The following is a 9,806-nucleotide window of genomic DNA, read 5'->3' on the forward strand; positions in this document are numbered from 1 at the left end:
TCCTATTCAGAAAATGTTGAGAACTATAAACATATCCAGACTGTTTTCTTTCAAAGTCCTCTCTGACCACTCCAGTTCACAGTACAATATCCATCCTGGGCCATGCTGCCCAGGGCTCCTCCTCATGGGCCAGCCAACTGTCTGGAATCCTGGGCTACATCCTATGCAACTGGCAACACCCAGACCAATTTCTCTAAAATCCTAGACAGTCATAAAGGCTGGGAAATATTTTAAGGGCAATCTCCTTGGTTTTTAAAATAGTGCCCAGCTAGAAGGAAACGTATTCCATATGTGTCTAATTCACTTGTGTAACAAAATACAAAAGTTGGAGGTCTCCCCTTCCCCTTTCTTTCTTTTTAATTTAAAAGGAGCTATTTGATGTCCCAGAAACTCTTTCAGGCTTTTTATTGCTCTTGTAGACCTAACAATAAAAGAGTCTAAGAGGCCGAGCTATTGGTGGTTCTGGGTGAAAAACTCAAGAACCAAAAAGAATCTGGTCAGACAGAGGTTGAGAATCTCAGGATTTGGGAAGTGATTCAGGATGGGGTTCCAGGTCAGCGCTCTAAGAGGGGACAAGTGGCAAAGTAGAGGTTGTCTCTGCTGTGATTAATAGGGCATCAAGCCAGCAGCAAGCGGCCTTCCCCACAATGCTGAAAACTCCCCACTATGATTCAGGCAAAGACCAATAAAGGGGCACCAGTGCCTCCCCCACTGGCACATGGTACTACACTAGCGGACACATGAAACCACAGTAGTGGCTCCCTAGGGCGATTTTGCCCTCAGGGAACATTTGGCAAAGTCTGGTGGCATTTTTGTTTGTCACACTGGAAGGGGTAGTGCTACTGGCATCTTAAGGGAAGGGGCCAGGGATGCTGCTACACATTCTATCATGCACAGAACAACAAAGAGTTATCCAGCCCAAAATGTCAACAGTGCTGAGGCTGAGAAATCCTGGACTATGGGTTAAACGGATCCGTTTGGGGCATCTCCAGGAGCATTCATTTCACTCTGTGGTCAATAATTGAAACAGTATTTAATATGAAAGTAAGGGCACGTATTATAAGGGAGGACAGGGTTTTATCCTTCCCCTCAAATCCTACTCTCCCTCCCACTCCCCTCCCCACAACCCTCTTCCTGGGGCTTAAGACCCTTTAAAGCCTTAAGGAAGAAGGCTGTTTGCAACCTATCTCACAGCAGGCTGTGGACACACTGCAAGTAGGCTAGGAGGCTCCTCCCAGAAAAGCCAGGGGCCAGAATGGCTGAGCCAGGGAAGAGGAGGAGCGCTGTGTGTGTTTTGGGCAGGGGCTGTGTGGCTAAGAAATGGGGGAGGTAAAAGGTGTGGAAAGGTGGCATGCAGGGTGACAGCAAGCGCAATTGTTGACAGGAGCTTAGGGAGTGTAAGAGAGAGGAGGACAAGGGAACTAACACAGCAGGTGACGCTAGAGGGGAACCCGAGAGAGGTTAAATAGGAAACTCTAGGTTAAGTAAGTAAATATCTACACTGTCAAAAGACTGACCGTCATTCCATAAATCACCTGGGAAACGTGTGGAATGTGTTGGGGGTGGGAACTGAGTAGGATGAGAGGCCACTCACGGAGTAGCCCACTAGATTCCCCTGTAGGCGGCCTGTCCACCTGATGGCTGGCGGCTCTGTTGGTCCATCTGGTCAGCTCTTCTCCAGCTCTCAGCCTCTCCCTGCCATTCTCCTGGGTGCTCCTGGGTAAGAACCACTCTCGTGCTGCCCTCCCCTACTCAGGAACCAGCAGTGGCTCCCTAGGGCACATCTCATCACATCCAAATGCCTCTCTGTGGCTTCCTACTCCAATTATTAATTCAATGAGTATTTATTTTTTAATTCCATGTCAAAATTGAAAATGTAACACATGAACATGAACATGATTAAATAACCCAACAGTAAAACAGTATAAACAACAAAATATGACTCTAATGCAGATCTTCATTATCCCAATCTCTCTCCCCAGGGACACCAGAGGTATACATACAAATCACGTTTTCTTCTTACAAAAATAAGCTATTATGTACTTTGCTCTTCATCTTGACTTTACAACTTATAAATATGTCTTTGAGATTACTCCTTTTGAGCACAGTATTCCATCATAGGAATGCCCCATGATTTATTTAATCAGCCTCCTACTGATGACTTGGCTTCTAATCATTTGCTAAGAGAAGCAACATGACAATAAACACACCACACAGCCCCCTTTTGCATATGAACGATTGTATCTGAGGATAAATTCCTGGAAGCAGAGTGGCCATGTCAAAGGGCACAGACATTTTCCGTTCTGATAGATGTTACAAATCACCCGCAGAGTGGGGCAGACCCTGCTTCCCTGGGTTCTCACCAAATGTGATCTTAGCTAATCTGGCAAGTGAAAAATAGCCCTTGTTTTATTTTGCATTTCTTGATTATGATTGAGGCTCTGTATCTTTCCATCTGTTTCAAAGTTGTCTGGATTCCTCTCTGTGAACCTCTGCTCACAAGCCCTTTGACAATTTCTCTATAAAGATATAAGAACAAGTGCTTACAGACATCCACTTATATGCCATGGGGGAGAAAGGCAATCCCACCTGCTGGTGGAGGACCCACGATGTGCTGGCCACTGACTGGCATGTTTAGATGTCCCCAGGGCCCTCAAGAAGTAGCACCACTTATGCTCATTTTACAGATGAAGAAACTGATGCTCAGAGATTCAAAGTATGCAGTCTAGAGCTCACAGTGGTTAGTGGCTGGGCAGGCTTTCAAGCCTGCAGCTGCCTGACCTCTAAGCCCATGAGCTTCCCTCCCACCTCTTGGGGGCAGTGGAGGGACAGCATGGGTGGGCATGCCAACCTTAACATCTGGTCCCAGGCTGGAGGCCTGGGCCCTGAATGGGTAGAGAGCCCAGCCAGTGGAGGCCACTTTGTGAGGACAACCAGCGAGGGAAGAGGATATTGGGAGGGGACCCCAGGCTCCCCATGCCTGTAGCTCAGAGGCACAAGGCCCGTTAAAACCATGGCTTCTTCTGAACAGTTCTGCCAGAAGGAAGAAAGAAAATCAGTGTCCAAATCCACAGGAGCTCAGAGCTCCCTGCTTGCCTGGGAAGATGACAAAGTCTGGCAGCTGGGTCTGAATCCCAGTCCCACTGGCCTTCTACCGGCAAAGCCTACAATCTCTCACAGGGGCATTAACTTATAAAATGACATGATGAATAAAGGGCATTTTTAGTATCCACCCTGTCACTTTGCAAGCCAGTCATCTTATATTTCATCCTCTTAACCAACCTGTGAAGCAAGTATTACTGTCCCGATTTTACAGAGTTGGAGAGTGAGGCTCCAAAATCTTAAGTAACTTGCTCAAGGCATCAAATAAAATAGGAAAGGCAGAGCTGGGTCTTGTAACTAAGTCTGGGGGCCTGGCCCCACAGTCCATCCGGGGGAAGGTCCCTTGGAGATCAGCACATGCCTCCTTTTACTTGGCAGGGGAGTGGGTTGAGTTCTGCAGGGGGCATGGCGACACAGGCGAGGCCCACTATTGGAGAGTGGCCCAGCCAGAGTCAGGGCCAGGCCTCTGGACTCCTAGGCCCCTGCTGCTCCCATTGGGAAGGGGAAGGTGCTGTGCAGGTGCTGGGCTCTGGAACCAGGCAGAGCCAGCCGGAGCCCCGTTGTGAACTGGATGGAAGTGGTTTTGGTGGTGCATGCATACCACTTCATCTGCTTTCTCAGATCCTCGTGTACCCTCAGCTCTCCCACCACCCCGTCCCACCAAGCACCTGCTGCCTTCCTGTTGCCTTCTGGATGGTCAGAGCCCCTGCTATGTGACCAGTGCCTCCAGCCATCTGGGAGAAGGGTCTGCTCAGTGAATTGACAAAGGAGAGTCAATAACTATGACATTATGGAGCATCCCTTTATTTAACTGACCTTGCCAAGAGATCATAGCATCTTCCTTCCAGTGAATTAAGCTCTAATAGTAAAACCTGAGGTCCTATGGTAGGCTCCAAGGAGAAGCATTGAGATGGAATCAATGGGAAGGTGACTCACACTACAGACTGAAAAAAAATCACAGTATCATAAAACCTCAGGTCACCCAGAGTAACCTCCTTCCCCATCCTGAGGCTGGAATCCCCTTAAAGTATCCCCACCAGGGGCCATAGGGCTTGATTACCTCTAGTGCCAGGGAGCTCACTATCTCATGAAGCAATCTATTCTATCTTGGGCAGCTGCTCAATAGCTTCGTTGTGTATCTGCTAGCATGACTGATTTTTTTCCAGGATTCCAGCTGGTCTGGGGGCAGCTGGTCAGGGTTGACTGTATTCCAGCTGGAACAGGTGTACATTTCTCACTGTGACAGCATGGAATCAGTCAGTCATCCTTGCACCCAAAGTCAAACATTTGTCACTTCTCCACAGTGGCGGCAGTCAGCCTGCCTTGTTTTTCCACATCGGAAGAATCTGATTATAGCAGGTCTTTTCTTGGGATACATGTCCCAGAGTTCTCTGACATCAGGCTGTTTTTAAAGTCTCGGCGCCGGGACTGTCCCCTGCTACCCTCCACTAGCCTTGGCTGGCCTTATTTCTCCATCAGTTTCTTTGGTAACATGTAGGTCAAGCCCTGAGTCACAGTTGAGTGTTATACGCCATGAATGGTGGTGACGGAGGTCTGTGACCTGTCCATGCTCTCCAGGGCGTTCAGCACTGTCTGGAAGGTACTGTGCCTGCGAAAGAGACACCAAACCAACCACGGACAAGGGAAGGTCATACAAGCCAACTCAATAATTATCTTTCCATGCCTTGCTGATGTGGCCACACTCTGTATTGGAGTGAATGATTTTAAATAAAGTAGAATTCAGTGCATTAACATTTGGTTTTGGCAATATGTTCTGCAATAGGTGATATGGTATGTGAGGACAGATATCATTGGCATAATCAGAGGATACGTCCTGGGGAGGTGGCCTTCAGGTAGGTTTTGAAGAATGGTTTGAAGTACTTATGCCAAGTGAAGTCAGCTGCTGTAACTAAAAAGTAAAATAACGGAGCTTAAATACACTGGCAGTTTTTTTCTACTTCATGTAACAATATTAATTTAAGCATCCCAGGGCTAAGATGGCAGCTTCTTGGTTTTGGAGACCCAGGATCCACCTATCTTATTGTGCTGCCATTCTCAATCAGCAGCTTTTATCACATGGTCCAAAATAGCTGCTGCAGCACCTGCCATCATATCATGAGTTCAGACTATAGAAAGAAGAAAAGTGGAAGCTGACAAATGCCATTTCCTTAAGGACAGGCATGACCCAGAACTCGTACACACACTTGGCCTCAGATCTCACTGGTAGAACTTTGTCTGGTGGCCACGCCCACCTCCAGCAAGCGAGCCTGGGGATGGTCTTTGGTTCTATTACTAAAGACCATGCAGGAAATGGTTCCCCAGCAGGCTTTGCCCCCCAAAGGAGCCAATCCCAGGCAGTGGGAGATTGGCATGAACTTGACCTGAGAGTGTGGTGATGAGGGCCTGAGTCTGTGAGGAGCTCATGAAGGGCAGCTGTGAGAGAACTAATGGAGACACTGGAGACACAGGGCCTTACTTACCAGGAGGACTCATCAGGCATCTTGTCCAGAGACCACAGAGGCTGTTAAGGGACCTTGGTGAGCCTGGGAATGAATTCCAAGAATTCTACACCTGAATTTTTTTTTCTAAATAGACTCATTTCTGATAAATCAAAGTATTTATAATTGCACCCTATTTTAAATGAGCTTGGAAGAGAGAGACCAGCAGGGGCTCACAACTTAAAGAAACCTGTGGGTCATTGTGCAATTTAGAGAATCCCTTGGTCAAATGAAAAGTTACTTTCCTGTTATTTTTTCATGTGAAGCCTCATCCCACTCTCCTTGGCTTGGCTGGAGGAATCCGCTGTGGGCACCTGTTATCTCATTTTATTCTCGCATCAACATAATGAGATCAGCATACTATCCCTGTTGGAAAGATGGGAAACTGGAGCTTGGGAATTTGTCCAATTTAGCCAACCCACAGGTAGTGAAGCTAGGCCTTTTGTCTCCCCCACATGCCACCTCCCAAGAAACAAGTGGGTGTCTCCAGCAACCTTTCCCAAAACATGGAACCATGTAACACTAGACCCTTGTCTTGATCCATGAGAAAAGAACATCTGTGGTCCAATAAGCTTGGAAAATGATGCACATCCTGTCTATCTACACTTGGAGGGCCTCAAGAGAGCACGGAAGCATATTGATGGTTCTGATAAGAGTTCACAGAATAGAACCTGATGGGGTTTTGAACCACTGCTGTTTCCCAAATATGCATGAACAGAGAACAATCTTGTGTGTCTGGCTACCTCTCTCATGCCTTCCATTCCTCGATGACAGGGTTTCTCCAGCTGGAAAGACGAGAAGGCTCATAGCCCAGCAATCCCGATCGATCGTGGATTATCTGAACAAGTTGCTTAACATGTCCTTAGGGGTTTTGGAGAAACAATCAACAGCACTCCTCTGCCCCTGCTTGAATCACACTGAGAGATTGCTGCAGGTCACTCAGACGGAGATTAAAAAATGTCAGCTTTATTCTGTGTTAAGTGCTGCACATGCAGATGAGGCTCAGGTCTGAGGGTAGGTGGGCTGCACACACACCTCTTGAATCAGCCACTTTCCCACCCAGGCACAGACCCAATGGGCTGACCACAGGCCCCATTCTCAGGAGTAGGGCTGAGGGCAGCTACCTGCAGGCAGGTCCCCAAGAGGGGGAAGCCAGCAAGGTAAAGCCACTGGGCTCCATTCCTTCCCAAGGTCACTCAGATAAGTCATTGATCCCTCCTAACATGCTCCATGCCTTGGTTCCCTTGTCAAATGGGATTAATGAAACCGACACTATGTGCCTCCAAGGTTGGCATGGGGATGACACAGATAGTGGTGGGGAATGCCTCAAAAAATGTAAAATACTCAAGTAACTTACTTGGGTATCCATTCTCATACTTTTCTCATTGGGTTGACTTTATGTTAAATGATTCATTCATTCAAAGAGTGCATGTGTGAAGCATAAGCTAGGAGCTGGGAGAATAAAACACGGGTTTTCTGCTAAAGGAGAAAAAAAACACTGGGCTCGTCTGGCCCAAGCCTCCGTTTGTGGGTGGGGAAGCAGAGCTCAGAGCAATCAAGGGCCTCACCCAAGAGCTGGGGCAGCTGGGGCCACTAAGCCATCACTCTCTGCCAACATGCCACGCCCCACCCCACCTCTGTGCCCGCCTAGCACCTTGACTGTCTTCTCCCCTCCTCTCCATTCAAATCAGTTCTGTCTATTCCTTGAGACAGCTCCAGACCCATTTTCTCTGATAAGCCATTGTTTTTTTGGCCCCCTCTTTTTCACAGCTCACCAAACCCTTATTATCTGTAATGCTCATCTTAGCACTTGACTTGCTCCCATGGTTTTATGAGACTGTGTGTCATCTCCTCTCTTAACTGCCCCAGGCCCCATCTCAGGCACAGGACTGGACATGAAGGAGGGGTCAGGGAGGGCTTGATGACTGACAGCCCGCTGACAGATTTAGCCAGTCAGGGAAGGTGGCAGGGTGGCCATGATCTCATTTTCCCCTTCTGCTGACATGTTCCTAATTCGGCTTTATGAGATTTCTTTTGGAGCGTCAGCTATGCTGTTTTGAGCCGGGCCACAAAGAGCAGAATGTCCAGAGGCAAGGGGAATGGCATGTGGGAAGGGCTTGGCAGAGGGCAAGGGCGTCTGCAGCCTTTGCCAGCCTCCAGCAGGGTCTCAGAATGTTCTGGCCCACTTTGGAGTCTTAAAGGGATATGCCAAGGAAAAATTACTCCAAAAGATTTTGGGAATATAGACCACAGGGAGGGCATAATAGAAGGCCAAGGTCACCCAAGGCGAGTCACATCGGACCTGTGGAGTCAGGGCTGGGGTGCAGGTACTTGTGGTTTTGCTCTCATGGAAATGTCACCTCGTGGTTAGTGCTGACAGGACAGGCGGCCCAGATGTGGCATCCCCTGGAAGCGACTCTTGCACTGGATGTCGGTCTTTGCGTGGACAGCTCTCTGATGGGCCACTGCTGTTTCCTCATCTATTGCAATCTAACATTACAAGTTAGTCTTGGGTGTTTTATTTTTAAACTTGAATTGTTTCTCTATTGAAAAGTTAGATGATTTTACATTAAAAATTGTATTTTATAGACATTCCTTAAAAACGTCAGAATGTCCAGAGATCCCAGGCCTACAGGATGATAGTCGGTAGGGCAGTCACCTCCCGAATCCTGGCTCTCCTCTTCCTTTGACGTGACCCTGTAGCCCCTGCGGCCCTCGGGTTTGCCCCCAGCTCCCACCCTGACCACGGGCTTCCTGTGCTGGCACTGCGTGACTCAGGCTGCGAAGTGGGAGGCGAGCTCATGCAGAGCAACTGACGTGTCTAGGAAGCCTGGGCCCTGGGTTGTAGCCCCGGCCCTGTGCTGGCTCGCCAACTGACCTGGGCGGGCCGCCTCCCTCTCCACCTTCATCTTCCTCGTCTATTGAAAAAGAGAAGGGGCCAGAACCATCAGTCAGATACATTCAACTTCTCACATTCTGTGATTCTGTGAAAATGCCATTTACCAGAGTGAAATGGAACTGTAATTTAAATGTTGTGGAATTTGGCTGCTGTGGCCCTTTGCAAACTTCAGGACGGGTGTGAGGAGTGGAGAGACAGAAAGAGAAGGAACAGAGGGGGTGGCTTGGGGGAATCCTCGCTAGTGGGATCTGGGTGAGTTCTTGTCTCAGGGAGATCTTATCGGGCTGCTGGTGGAGGCAGCCCATCTCCTGGAATTCCTTCCAGGTCAAAGCCTTGGAAATCCCTCAACCCTGCCCCTTCCGGAAGCCCAAGGCTCTGGGGTAAAGCTGAGGGTCTACAAACCAAGCATTCACAAGGGTGGTCTCAGAGCCACATTCTGTCTCCTCTGGGCCAACAGAGCCTTCAGGCAGGGCCCGGAGCCGGGGGACAGGGCTGGGTCACAGCACTGGGCAGCTGGGCTCTGAGCTCGCCAGACTTTGGTGTTCACTGCAGCACTTTCCTAACTGGCTAGAACTTCATTTATCCGGGCCAGTCTCCTCTTCTGACAAATAGGATCGAAACAAACAAAATATAGACCTGTTGTATCTGTCTTCTAGGAGGGAAAATGTCAGGAAACAGAAGCCAGACTCTTGGAGGAGAGATGAAGGCCCCACCAGGGAACCCACGGGGTTTCTTGGGAGTCCTCTCTGTGGTCTTTGTGTCACAGTTCTCATTTGCCAGCACCACTGGGGGGCCTGCCTGGCCAGCCTCCCCATGGAGTCCCTCCTGAGCAGCTGGGGCACCGAAGAACGACCTCACCCACTCTGCCCCGAAGTTGGACCCTCCGGCTGCCCATGGCAGGGTCTCCTTCACAGCATCTTCACTGCCTTGGGACACCTCAACAAGAGAGGCGCCTCCTCAGCAGCTGGGCAGGATGCCTCCTGGTTGGGGAGGACCCCGCAGGGGCCTGCAGAACCCTGGTAGGGCTTGGCTTTGGAGCCCTCTGATGCTGGCAGTCCATGGGAGCTGCAGCAGTTTAGAGACCTGTGGACGCACCAACGCATCTGAGTTCGCAGGCAGTGCTGTGACGTGCCGCTGAAGGGCATTGGATTTAGAGGGCTGTCCTAGATAGTGGGGTGCTGATGGCCAGTATATATGCCGAGCCTCAGCTTCTTCACCTGTACAATGGGGGTGCGTGCCTGCCTGACCTCCCTCAAAGCGTGGCTACGAGGGCAGGTGGAAGAAGACACTGCCCAGGCCTGCAGGAT

The sequence above is a fragment of the Manis pentadactyla genome, chromosome 11, assembly GCF_030020395.1.
Source record: "Manis pentadactyla isolate mManPen7 chromosome 11, mManPen7.hap1, whole genome shotgun sequence".
NCBI lineage: Eukaryota > Metazoa > Chordata > Mammalia > Pholidota > Manidae > Manis > Manis pentadactyla.